This window comes from Oncorhynchus keta, chromosome 19 (assembly GCF_023373465.1).
Source record: "Oncorhynchus keta strain PuntledgeMale-10-30-2019 chromosome 19, Oket_V2, whole genome shotgun sequence".
NCBI lineage: Eukaryota > Metazoa > Chordata > Actinopteri > Salmoniformes > Salmonidae > Oncorhynchus > Oncorhynchus keta.
The window spans coordinates 77,199,044-77,211,543 of record NC_068439.1 but is presented as its reverse complement, the minus strand read 5'-3'; the positions used below and the strand labels follow the sequence as shown (position 1 = coordinate 77,211,543).

Here is a 12,500-nt window from a genome sequence, read left to right as displayed (position 1 = left end):
CCCCCCATCCCATCACCCCTCCAGCTCCCGAGCAGCGCAGCGGTCTAATGCACTGCGTCTCGGTGCTAGAGGCGTCACTATAGACACCCTGGTTCGATCCTGGGCTGTATCACAACAGGGCGTGATCGGGAGTCCCATAGGGCGTCGCACAATTGGCCCAGTGTCGTCCGGGTTGGGGTTTGGCTGGGGTAGGGTTAGGGGTAGGGTTAGGAGTAGGGTTTGGCTGGGGTAGGGTTAGGGGTAGGGTTAGGGGTAGGGTTAGGGGTAGGGTTTGGCTGGGGTAGGGTTTGGCTGGGGTAGGGTTAGGGGTAGGGTTTGGCTGGGGTAGGGTTAGGGGTAGGGTTAGGGGTAGGGTTTGGCTGGGGTAGGGTTAGGGGTAGGGTTTGGCTGGGGTAGGGTTAGGGGTAGGGTTTGGCTGGGGTAGGGTTAGGGGTAGGGTTTGGCTGGGGTAGGGTTAGGGGTAGGGTTTGGCTGGGGTAGGGTTAGGGGTAGGGTTTGGCTGGGGTAGGCCGTCGTTGTAAAATAAGAATTTGTTCTTCACTGACTTGCCTGGTTAAATAAATACATTTTTAAAAAGTCAATAATTGTATCTTCTTCTACCTCCTTTACTCCTCCAGGATTCCCCCCTTCATTCCTGTACCATTTTAGGTCCCCATGAGGACAGAAGAACATAACGTGTGTCCCTCGCTCCTCACCTTTTACCACCATCACAACAGTATTTCTCCCTTGCCTCCCGATGAAAAATGTGATCCTCCGTCTCTGCTTCCAGCCTCCGCCCAGAAGCCCACGTCCTTGGCATTATGCTTTATCTAATAAAACATACTTCCCAACTTCCACTTCAGCGTCTTATACTGCTGAGCGAGACAAACAGAACAATACACTATTGGTCTGTAAGACAGGCTGGCATCTCCTCATGTCAACAGCCTCTGTTCCCCATCCATCACAATGTCCTGAGAGGTGACAGGAAGGAACCCTGGTCCGGCGTCACACATCACTTCCTGTCTAAGTTATGATGAGGGGCCATGGTGAAACAGGCGGCCACGACACTAAGAAAGGATGCGATCCCTCCTCTGCTCCTGTCCACTCTTAACAGGGGTACGCGCAATGCCATCGGGGGTACGCCAAATAAAAATTCACATTTAAATGTTTTTTAAATACAATTTAGTTTAAAAAAAAAATATCACCACATTTTCAAACAGGGCTATACATTTGGGTGAAGTTCAACCGAGTAGCCTTGTTTCAAAAATAAAATGAAACCATATCGTGTTCAGCAAAATAACAACACAATGTCAAATACAGGTAGCCTAATCAAATAATTAACATCCAATCACATTAACCGTTACTCATCCAATCACATTCACCGTTACTCATCCAATCACATTCACTGTTACTCATCCAATCACATTAACTGTTACTCATCCAATCACATTAACCGTTACTCATCCAATCACATTAACCGTTACTCATCCAATCACATTAACCGTTACTCATCCAATCACATTAACCGTTACTCATCCAATCACAATAACCGTTACTCATCCAATCACAATAACCGTTACTCATCCAATCACAATAACCGTTACTCATCCAATCACAATAACTGTTACTCATCCAATCACAATAACCGTTACTCATCCAATCACAATAACTGTTACTCATCCAATCACAATAACTGTTACTCATCCAATCACATTAACTGTTACTCATCCAATCACATTAACCGTTACTCATCCAATCACATTAACCGTTACTCATCCAATCACATTAACCGTTACTCATCCAATCACATTAACCGTTACTCATCCAATCACATTAACTGTTACTCTCTCACGGGAAACCAACACTCTTGCGCAGACATTTAGAAATGAAACATAACAATTTGAAAAACAAGACACAGGAGTTTTTTGAGTTAGAATAAAGATGACTTTCGAGTAGTAAGACATGTATAAAAGCAACAGATACCATTAATAAGAAGGGGCTAGAAGCGTCTTATATGGTGAGTTACCCAGTGGCTAGGACAGGAAAGCCTCATACTATTGTGGAGGACTTAATTCTCCCTGCTGTGGATATGGCTGGGACAATGCTGGGGAAAAGGCCAAAAAAACTATACAGACAATGCCTTCATCAAACAACAATGCTTCACGACGCAGCAGTGAATTACTGCTTCGTATACAAGCCGGCAGGTTGCATAGTGGTTAGAGTGTTGGACTAGTAACTGAAAGGTTGCAAGATCAAATCCCTGAGCTGACAAGGTAAAAATCTGCTGTCCTTCCCCTGAACAAGGCAGTTAACCTAGGCTGTCGTTGAAAATAAGAATGTGTTTGTAACCGACTTGCCTAGTTAAATAAAGGCCAAATAAAAAAGCCAGTGAATTGTATGTGTTACAGCTGGATGAGTCAGCAGGCCTGGCATATGTCTGTTATGTTTAGGACAATTTGAGAGAATATTTTTAAAGTACTGGACAGCTTTGTGACATCAAATGGACTTTGGTGGTCAAGATGTGTTATCTGTACTGATGGCGCAAAAGCCATGACAGGGAGACATAGTGGAGTGGTAACGCCAAAGGCATGCCTGACAGCTTGAAAGACGTTTTGAACATGAAAGTGAAAAAGGTTTACTTTGTTAGAGCAAGTTCCCTGAACTCTCGTGTATTTTCTGCATTATGCAATGATATGGGCAGTGACCATGTAAAGTTTTTACAACATACAGAAGTGCGCTGGTTATCAAGTGCAAAGTATTGACACGTTTTTTTAAATTGACAGACGAGCTTTCTTTACTGCTTTCACTTGTTACTTGGATGATGATGAGTTTCCATCCTATCTGGGTGATGTTTTTCACCTGTCTGACCTCTTGCATGATGATGAGTTTCTCACACGACTGACCTATCTGGGTGATGTTTTTCACCTGTCTGACCGCTTGCATGATGATGAGTTTCTCACACGACTGACCTATCTGGGTGATGTTTTTCACCTGTCTGACCGCTTGGATGATGATGAGTTTCTCACACGACTGACCTATCTGGGTGATGTTTTTCACCTGTCTGACCGCTTGGATGATGATGAGTTTCTCACACGACTGTCCTATCTGGGTGATGTTTTTCACCTGTCTGACCGCGTGGATGATGATGAGTTTCTCACACGACTGACCTATCTGGGTGATGTTTTTCACCTGTCTGACCGCTTGGATGATGATGAGTTTCTCACACGACTGACCTATCTGGGTGATGTTTTTCACCTGTCTGACCGCTTGGATGATGATGAGTTTCTCACACGACTGACCTATCTGGGTGATGTTTTTCACCTGTCTGACCTCTTGGATGATGATTAGTTTCTCACACGACTGACCTATCTGGGTGATGTTTTTCACCTGTCTGACCTCTTGGATGATGATGAGTTTCTCACACGACTGACCTATCTGGGTGATGTTTTTCACCTGTCTGACCGCTTGGATGATGATGAGTTTCTCACACGACTGACCTATCTGGGTGATGTTTTTCACCTGTCTGACCGCTTGGATGATGATGAGTTTCTCACACGACTGACCTATCTGGGTGATGTTTTTCACCTGTCTGACCTCTTGGATGATGATGAGTTTCTCACACGACTGACCTATCTGGGTGATGTTTTTCACCTGTCTGACCGCTTGGATGATGATGAGTTTCTCACACGACTGACCTATCTGGGTGATGTTTTTCACCTGTCTGACCGCTTGGATGATGATGAGTTTCTCACACGACTGACCTATCTGGGTGATGTTTTTCACCTGTCTGACCGCTTGGATGATGATGAGTTTCTCACACGACTGACCTATCTGGGTGATGTTTTTCACCTGTCTGACCTCTTGGATGATGATGAGTTTCTCACACGACTGGCCTATCTGGGTGATGTTTTTCACCTGTCTGACCTCTTGGATGATGATGAGTTTCTCACACGACTGACCTATCTGGGTGATGTTTTTCTCGCCTGAATGATCTGAATTAGAGGTCGACCGATGATGATTTTTCAACGCCGATACTGATACTGATTATTGGAGGACCAAAAAAAAAGCCGATACTGATTAATCTGACATTTTTTTACATTTATTTGTAATAATGAACATTACAACAATACTGAATTAACACTTATTTTAACTTAATATAATACATCAATAAAATCAATTTAGCCTCAAATAAATAATGAAACATGTTCCATTTGGTTTAAATAACGCAAAAACAAAGTGTTGGAGAAGAAAGTAAAAGTGCAATATGTGCCATGTAAGAAAGCTAATGTTTAAGTTCCTTGCTCAGAATATGAGACCATATGAAAGCTGGTGGTTCCTTTTAACATGAGTCTTAAATATTCCCAGGTAAGAAGTTTTAGGTTGTAGTTATTATAGGAATTATAGGACTATTTCTCTCTATACCATTTGTATTTCATATACCTTTGACTATTGGATGTTCTTTTAGGCACTTTAGTATTGAAAGTGTAACAGTATAGCTTCCGTCCCTCTCCTCGCTCCTCCCTGGGCTCGAACCAGGAACACAACGACAACAGCCACCCTCGAAACAGCGTTACCCATGCAGAGCAAGGGTAACAACCACTCCAAGTCTCAGAGCGAGTGACGTTTGAAATGCTATTAGCGCGCACCCCGCTAACTAGCTAGCCATTTCACATCGGTTACACCAGCCTAATCTTGGGAGTTGATAGGCTTGAAGTCATAAACAGCTCAATGCTTGAAGCATTGCGAAGAGCTGCTGGCAAAACGCACGAAAGTGCTGTTTGAATCAATTCTTACGAGCCTGCTGGTGCCTACCATCGCTCAGTCAGACTGCTCTATCAAACCACAGACTTAGTTATAACATAATTTAATATATATTAATATAAATATGTATATATGTATATAAATATATATGTATATAAATATAATATATTAATATGGTCGAATCTGGAAACTATCATATCGAAAACAAGACGTTTATTCTTTCAGTAAAATACATGTGGCATCCATTAGTCTAAATATTCCTGTTATATTGCACAACCTTCAATGTTATGTCATAATTACGTAAAATTCTGGCAAATTAGGCGGCCCAAACTGTTGCATATACACTGACTCTGCGTGCAATGAACGCAAAAGAAGTGACACAAGTCCACCTGGTTAATATTGCCTGCTAACCTGAATTTCTTTTAGCGAAATATGCAGGTTTAAAAATATATACTTTTGTGTATTGATTTTAAGAAAGGCATTGATGTTCATGGTTAGATACACATTGGAGCAATGACAGTCCTTTTTCACGAATAAGCACTGCATCGATTATATGCAACGCAGGACAAGCTAGATAAACTAGTAATATCATCAACCATGTGTAGTTAACTAGTGATTATGATTGATTGGTTGATTGTTTTTTTAAAGATAAGTTTAATGCTAGCTAGCAACTTACCTTGGCTTACTGCATTCGCGTAACAGGCAGTCTCCTCATGGAGTGCAATGAGAGGCAGGTGGTTAGCGCGTTGGACTAGTTTACTGTAAGGTTGCAAGATTGAATCCCCCGAGCTGACAAGGTGAAAATCTGTCGTTCTGCCTCTGAACGAGACAGTTAACCCAGCGTTCCTAGGCCGTCATTGAAAATAAGAATGTGTTCTTAACTGACTTGTCTAGTTAAATAAAGGTTAAATAAAGGTTAAATAAAGGTTAAATAAAGGTTAAATAAAGGTTAAATAAAGGTGTAAAAAAAAATAATAATAATAAATTGGCAAAATCGGTGTCCAAAAATACCGATTTCCAATTGTTATGATCTTGAAATCGGCCCTAATTAATCGGCCATTTCGATTAATCGGTCAACCTCTAATCTGAATCTAGGATTACAGGGACTCTCCACAACTATATTCAATGTGCGGGACCAAATTGAGGCTATGATTAAGAAGTTGGAGCTCTTCTCTGTCTGCATTAACAAGGACAACACACAGGTCTTCTCTGTCTGCATTAACAAGGACAACACACAGGTCTTTCCATCATTGTATTATTTTTTAGTGTGCAAATGAACTCAAGCTTACAGACCATGTCAAATGTGATATAGCGAAGCACCTGAGTGAGCTGGGTGCGCAATTACTTTCATGCCCTTTCATGCCCTGCCTCCAGTCCACTTACCGATATCTGAACAAGAGAGCCTCATCGAAATTGCAACAAGCGGTTCTGTGAAAATGTAATTTAATCAGAAGCCACTGCCAGATTTCTGGATTGGGCTGCGTTCAGAGTATCCTGCCTTGACAAATCGCGCAGTTAAGACACTGATGCCTTTTGCAACCAGGTATCTACGTGAGAGTGGATTCTCAGCCCTCACTAGCATGAAAACTAAATACAGACTGTGTGTGGAAAGTGATTTAAGGCTGAGACTTTCTCCAATACAACGCAACATAGCCTGGTTCCTCTCTAGGTTTCTTCCTAGGTTTTGGCCTTTCTAGGGAGTTTTTAGCCACCGTGCTTCTAAACCTGCATTGCTTGCTGTTTGGGGTTTTAGGCTGGGTTTCTGTACAGCACTTTGAGATATCAGCTGATGTACGAAGGGCTATATAAATAAACTTGATTTGAACATTGAACAGAGTTATGTGCATCTTTTCAAGCACACCCTTCTCATTAACCTGTGGTGAGTTATTCACAATTTTTGATGAACAAAGAAGGTTTTATATGTAAGATGGCTAAATAAAGAGCAAAATTATTGATTATTATTATCCTATTATTTGTGACCTCGTCCTATAAGAGCTCTTTGTCACTTCCCCATGAGCTAGGTTGTGACAAAAACTCACACTCATTCTTATGTTTAATAAATCTATTGTGTAGTGTGTGTGTGTGTGTGTGTGTGTGTGTGTGTGTGTGTGTGTGTGTGTGTGTGTGTGTGTGTGTGTGTGTGTGTGTGTGTGTGTGTGTGTGTGTGTGTGTGTGTGTGTGTGTGTGTGTGGTGGCAAAAAACAACATTTGAGAGTGCGCTGACCCTGATGCTGGAGGGGGTACAGCGGGAGGTTGAATGTTTGAAGGGGTAAGGAACTATAACAAGTTTGGGAACCACTGGTCACGAACAATGGAAAAATTCCTCGACATCAACAACAACAGGTCAACAAGAGGACATTCATACAACTTTCAGGACGTGTTCATTTTCTTGGTTACATACACTAGTTGTCAGCCATGCATTAATGATGTCTGGTTCTTATACCTGCGCTCGCTGTGTCGCCCCCCCACAGAGAGATCAATTATTCACCAACCAGACATCCCTGGGACAAACGTTTTGCTGTGCTGTTCATGCTTCACAACACACTGTAGCATAGCACTCACCTCCCAGGCCTCGGTACAACACAACACACTGTAGCATAGCACTCACCTCCCAGGCCTCGGTACAACACAACACACTGTAGCATAGCACTCACCTCCCAGGCCTCGGTACAACACAACACACTGTAGCATAGCACTCACCTCCCAGGCCTCGGTACAACACAACACACTGTAGCATAGCACTCACCTCCCAGGCCTCGGTACAACACAACACACTGTAGCATAGCACTCACCTCCCAGGCCTCGGTACAACACAACACACTGTAGCATAGCACTCACCTCCCAGGCCTCGGTACAACACAACACACTGTAGCATAGCACTCACCTCCCAGGCCTCGGTACAACACAACACACTGTAGCATAGCACTCACCTCCCAGGCCTCGGTACAACACAACACACTGTAGCATAGCACTCACCTCCCAGGCCTCGGTACAACACAACACACTGTAGCATAGCACTCACCTCCCAGGCCTCGGTACAACACAACACACTGTAGTACCGTATTTCTCTGTATCTGTGATAAACTATATATGCTTACAGGGCTGAATGTGGGGAACAGGATATGTTATGAGAGGATGGCTGACAGGTTGTTTTGTGTGACTCTAAGGTAAGTGTAAAACAAAGGACACTGTGACTGGATACGCTTTAACACGGAACACTTGGCGACATCTTTTCAGCATCCAACCACGTAGCAACCATGTCTCGCTACGTAGGAGGATATCAGACAGGTGCTTTATCTGTCACAAAGCAGGGATATACGTTATTATCTTACCAAAAGGTTTCCAAAGTAAAGTTAATATTAGAGGTCCTTATTTAAAAGGTACTGCAGGCCAATCTTTAGGCCTACATATTAATTACTCTTAATTGCGCTGATGATAAAAGTTTGGTGTCATTAGTTTCAACCCACACACTTTGCCTGCATAGTTAAAGTTATAGTTATCTACATAGTTATCTGAAGGGAGATAAAATAAGTGACAAAAAAATAATAAAATATCTAAATTCAAATCTATTAAATCGCTTTTATGTCTTCAAAGCCGATACCTGAGTTGGTTAATGTTACGGTGCTTGAAGTGAACTGAGCCGATACCTGAGTTGGTTTATGGTACGGTGCTTGAAGTGAACTGAGCCGATACCTGAGTTGGTTAATGGTACAGTGCTTGAAGTGAACTGAGCCGATACCTGAGTTGGTTTATGGTACGGTGCTTGAAGTGAACTGAGCCGATACCTGAGTTGGTTTATGGTACGGTGCTTGAAGTGAACTGAGCCGATACCTGAGTTGGTTTATGGTACAGTGCTTGAAGTGAACTGAGCCGATACCTGAGTTGGTTTATGGTACGGTGCTTGAAGTGAACTGAGCCGATACCTGAGTTGGTTTATGGTACAGTTTTTGAAGTGAACTGAGCCGATACCTGAGTTGGTTAATGGTACAGTGCTTGAAGTGAACTGAGCCGATACCTGAGTTGGTTTATGGTACAGTTTTTGAAGTGAACTGAGCCGATACCTGAGTTGGTTTATGATACAGTGCTTGAAGTGAACTGAGCCGATACCTGAGTTGGTTTATGGTACAGTGCTTGAAGTGAACTGAGCCGATACCTGAGTTTGTTTATGGTACAGTGCTTGAAGTGAACTGAGCCGATACCTGAGTTTGTTTATGGTACAGTTTTTGAAGTGAACTGAGCCGATACCTGAGTTGGTTTATGGTACGGTGCTTGAAGGTGCTTGCCCTGAAGTTAACTAAAATCAAATCAAATTGTATTTGTCACATGCTCCGAATATAACAGACCTTACAGTGAAATGCTTACTTACAAGCACTTAACCAACAAGGCAGTTTTAAGAAAATACCTAAAAAAGTAAGCGAGAAGAATAACAAATCATTAAAGAGCAGCAGTACATAACAATAGTGGGGCTGTATACAGGGGGTACCGGTACAGAGTCAATGTGTCATGTGCGGGGGCACAGGTATTGAGGTAATTGGGGTAATTATGTACATGCAGGTAGAGTTATTAAAGTGGCTATGAATAGATAATAACAGAGTAGCAGCAGTGTAGGGGTGGAGCAAATAGTCTGGGTAGCCATTTGATTAGATGTTCAGCAGTCGTATGGCTTGGGGGTAGAAGTTGTTAAGAAGCCTCTTGGACCTAGACTTGGCGGTCCCATACCGCTTGCCATGCGGTAGCAGAGAGAGCAGTCTATGACTAGGGTGGCTGGAGTCTTTGACAATTTGACACCGCCTGGTATAGAGGTCTTGGATGGCAGGAAGCTTGGCCCCAGTGATGTACTGGGCCGTACTCACTACCCTCTGTAGTGCCTTGCGGTCGGAGGCAGACCAGTTGCTATAGTGATGCAACCAGTCAGGATGCTTGATGGTGCAGCTGTAGAACCTTTTGAGGATTTGAGGACCCATGCCAAATCTATTCAGTCTCCCGAGGGGGAATAGGTTTTGTCGTGCCCTCTTCATGACTGTCTTGGTATGCTTGGACCATGTTAGTTTGTTGGTGATGTGAATGCCAAGGAACTTGAAGCTCTCAACCTGCTCCACTACAGCCCTGTCGATGAGAATGGGGGCGTGCTCGGTAATCCTTTTCCTGTAAGTCCACAATCATCTCCTTTGTCTTTATCACATTGAGGGAGAGGTTGTTGTCCTGGCACCACACGGTCAGGTCTCTGACCTCCTCCCTATAGGTTCTCTCATCATTGTCAGTGATCAGGCCTATCACTGTTGTGTAATCAGCAAACTTAATGATGGTGTTGGGGTCGTGCTTGGCCGTGCAGTCATGAGTGAACAGGGAGTACAGGAAGGGACTGAGCACGCACCCCTGAAGGGCCCCTGTGTTGAAGATCAGCGTGGCGGATGTGTTGCTACCTACCCTTACCACCTGGGGGTGGCCCGTCAGGAAGTCTAGGATCCAGTTGCAGAGGGAGTTGTTTAGTCCCAGGGTCCTTAGCTTAGTGATGAGCTTTGAGGGAACTATGGTGTTGAACGCTAAGATGTAGTCAATGAATAGCATTCTCACATAGGTGTTCCTTTTGTCACGGTGGGAAAGGGTAGTGTGGAGTGCAATAGAGATTGCATCATCTGTGGATCTGCTTGGGCGGTAGGCAAATTGGAGTGGGTCTAGGGTTTCTGGGATAATGGTGTTGATGTGAGCCATGACCAGCCTTTCAAAGCATTTCATGGCTACAGACGTGAGTGCTACAGGTCGGTAGTCATTTAGGCAGGTTACCTTAGTGTTCTTGGGCACAGGAACTATGGTGGTCTGCTTGAAACATGTTGGTATTACAGACTCAGACAGGGAGTGGTTGAAAATGTCAGTGAAGACACTTGCCAGTTTTTCAGCGCATGCTCGGTGCACATGTTCTGGTAATCCGTCTGGCCCTGCGGCCTTGTGAATGTTGACCTGTTTAAAGGTCTTACTCACATCGGCTGCGGAGAGTGTGATCACACAGTCGTACAGAACAGCTGATGCTCTCATGCATATTTCAGTGTTATTTGCCCCGAAGCGAGCATAGAAGTGATTTAGCTCGTCTGGTAGGCTCATGTCACTGGGCAGCTCGTGGCTGTGCTTCCCTTTGCAGTCGGTAATAGTTTGCAAGCCCTGCCACATCCGACATGCGTCGGAGCCGGTGTAGTATGATTCAATCTTAGTCCTGTATTGACGCTTTGCCTGTTTGTTTGTTCATCGCAGGTCATAGCGTGATTTCTTATAAGCTTCCGGGTTAGAGTCCCGCTCCTTGAAAGCGGCAGCTCTACCCTTTAGCTCAGTGCAAATGTTGCCTGTGATCCATGGCTTCTGGTTGGGCTATGTACGTACAGTCACTGTGGGGACGACATCCTCAATGCACTTATTGATAAAGCCAGTGACTGATGTGGTGTACTCCTCAATGCCATCGGAAGAATCCCGGAACATATTCCAGTCTGTGATAGCAAAACAGTCCTGTAGCTTAGCATCTGCTTCATCTGACCACTATTTTATTGATCGAGTCACTGGTGCTTCCTGCTTTAATTCTTGCTTATAAGCAGGAATCAGGAGGATAGAGTTATGGTCAGATTTTCCAAATGGAGTGTGAGAAAGAGCTTTGTACGCGTCTTTGTGGAATACAGCTCATAGAGTGTAGTTTTAGTGCCAGCCTCGGTCTGTGGTGGTATGTAGACAGCAACAAAAAATACAGATGAAAACTCTCTAGGTAGATGGTGTGGTCTACAGCTTATCATGAGATACTCTATCTCAGGCGGGCAACACCCTGAGACTTCCTTAGATATTGTGCACCAGCTATTGTTTACAAATATGCATAGGCCCCTGCCTCGTGTCTTGACAGAGGCTGCTGTTCTATCCTGTCGATAGCGTTCCTAATGTCGTCGTTCAGGCACGACTCAGTTAAACATAAGATATCACAGTTTTTAATGTCCCATTGGACTGGCCACCCCTCACAGCCTGGTTCCTCTCTAGGTTTTTTTCCTAGGTTCTGGCCTTTCTAGGGAGTTTTTCCTAGCCACCGTGCTTCCACACCTGCATTGCTTGCTGTTTGGGGTTTTAGGCTGGGTTTCTGTACAGCACTTTGAGATATCAGCTGATGTAAGAAGGGATTTATAAATACATTTGATATGATTTGATTGGTGGGATATACGTGCTTTCAGGTCTTCCCATTTATTTTCCAGCAATCAGAACGTTAGCTATCAGAACGGAAGGCAAGGGGCAGATTAGCCACTAGTCGCCTGATCCTCACAAGGTGATCTCTTTCCGCGAAACATACGCTTCCTTGTTTCCTTGATACCCGAGTTGGTTTATGGTACGGTTCTTTAAGGTGCTTGCCCTGAAGTGAACTGAGCCTCACATAATAGCATAACATACAGCACAATGCTATGGCAAAGGATAAAAACATACAAAACATCTTTAATGTTATAACATATGGCTGATGATTATGCTGAGCTAGGTTTTAGGATTGATTATGTGTGGGCTTAAAAGTGCATATAAGCCTACGTATACGGCAAGACAACATTTTTAATATTTTGTTCACCTCGGAAAGCTGACATGTTGATGTAATGTGACATTTAGACTGGTCCCCCCCCATCCCCCAAAACCAGGTGAACTCCTGGTGAACTGGAAGAGCCTGCTTGTGTGTGCTTGTGTGTGTGTGTGCCTGTGTTTGTGTGTGTGCGTGTGTGTGTGCCTGTGTTTGTGTGTGTGTGTGTGTGTGCGTG

The 12,500-nt window shown here is 43.8% G+C and overlaps 1 protein-coding gene across 2 annotated transcripts in view; it reads right to left on the bottom strand.

Moving 5' to 3' along the window:
* LOC118373378 (coiled-coil domain-containing protein 85C-B-like) overlaps nt 1-12,500 on the bottom strand; it is a 116,557-nt gene that overhangs the window by 15,970 nt on the left and 88,087 nt on the right. The window lies entirely within an intron of this gene.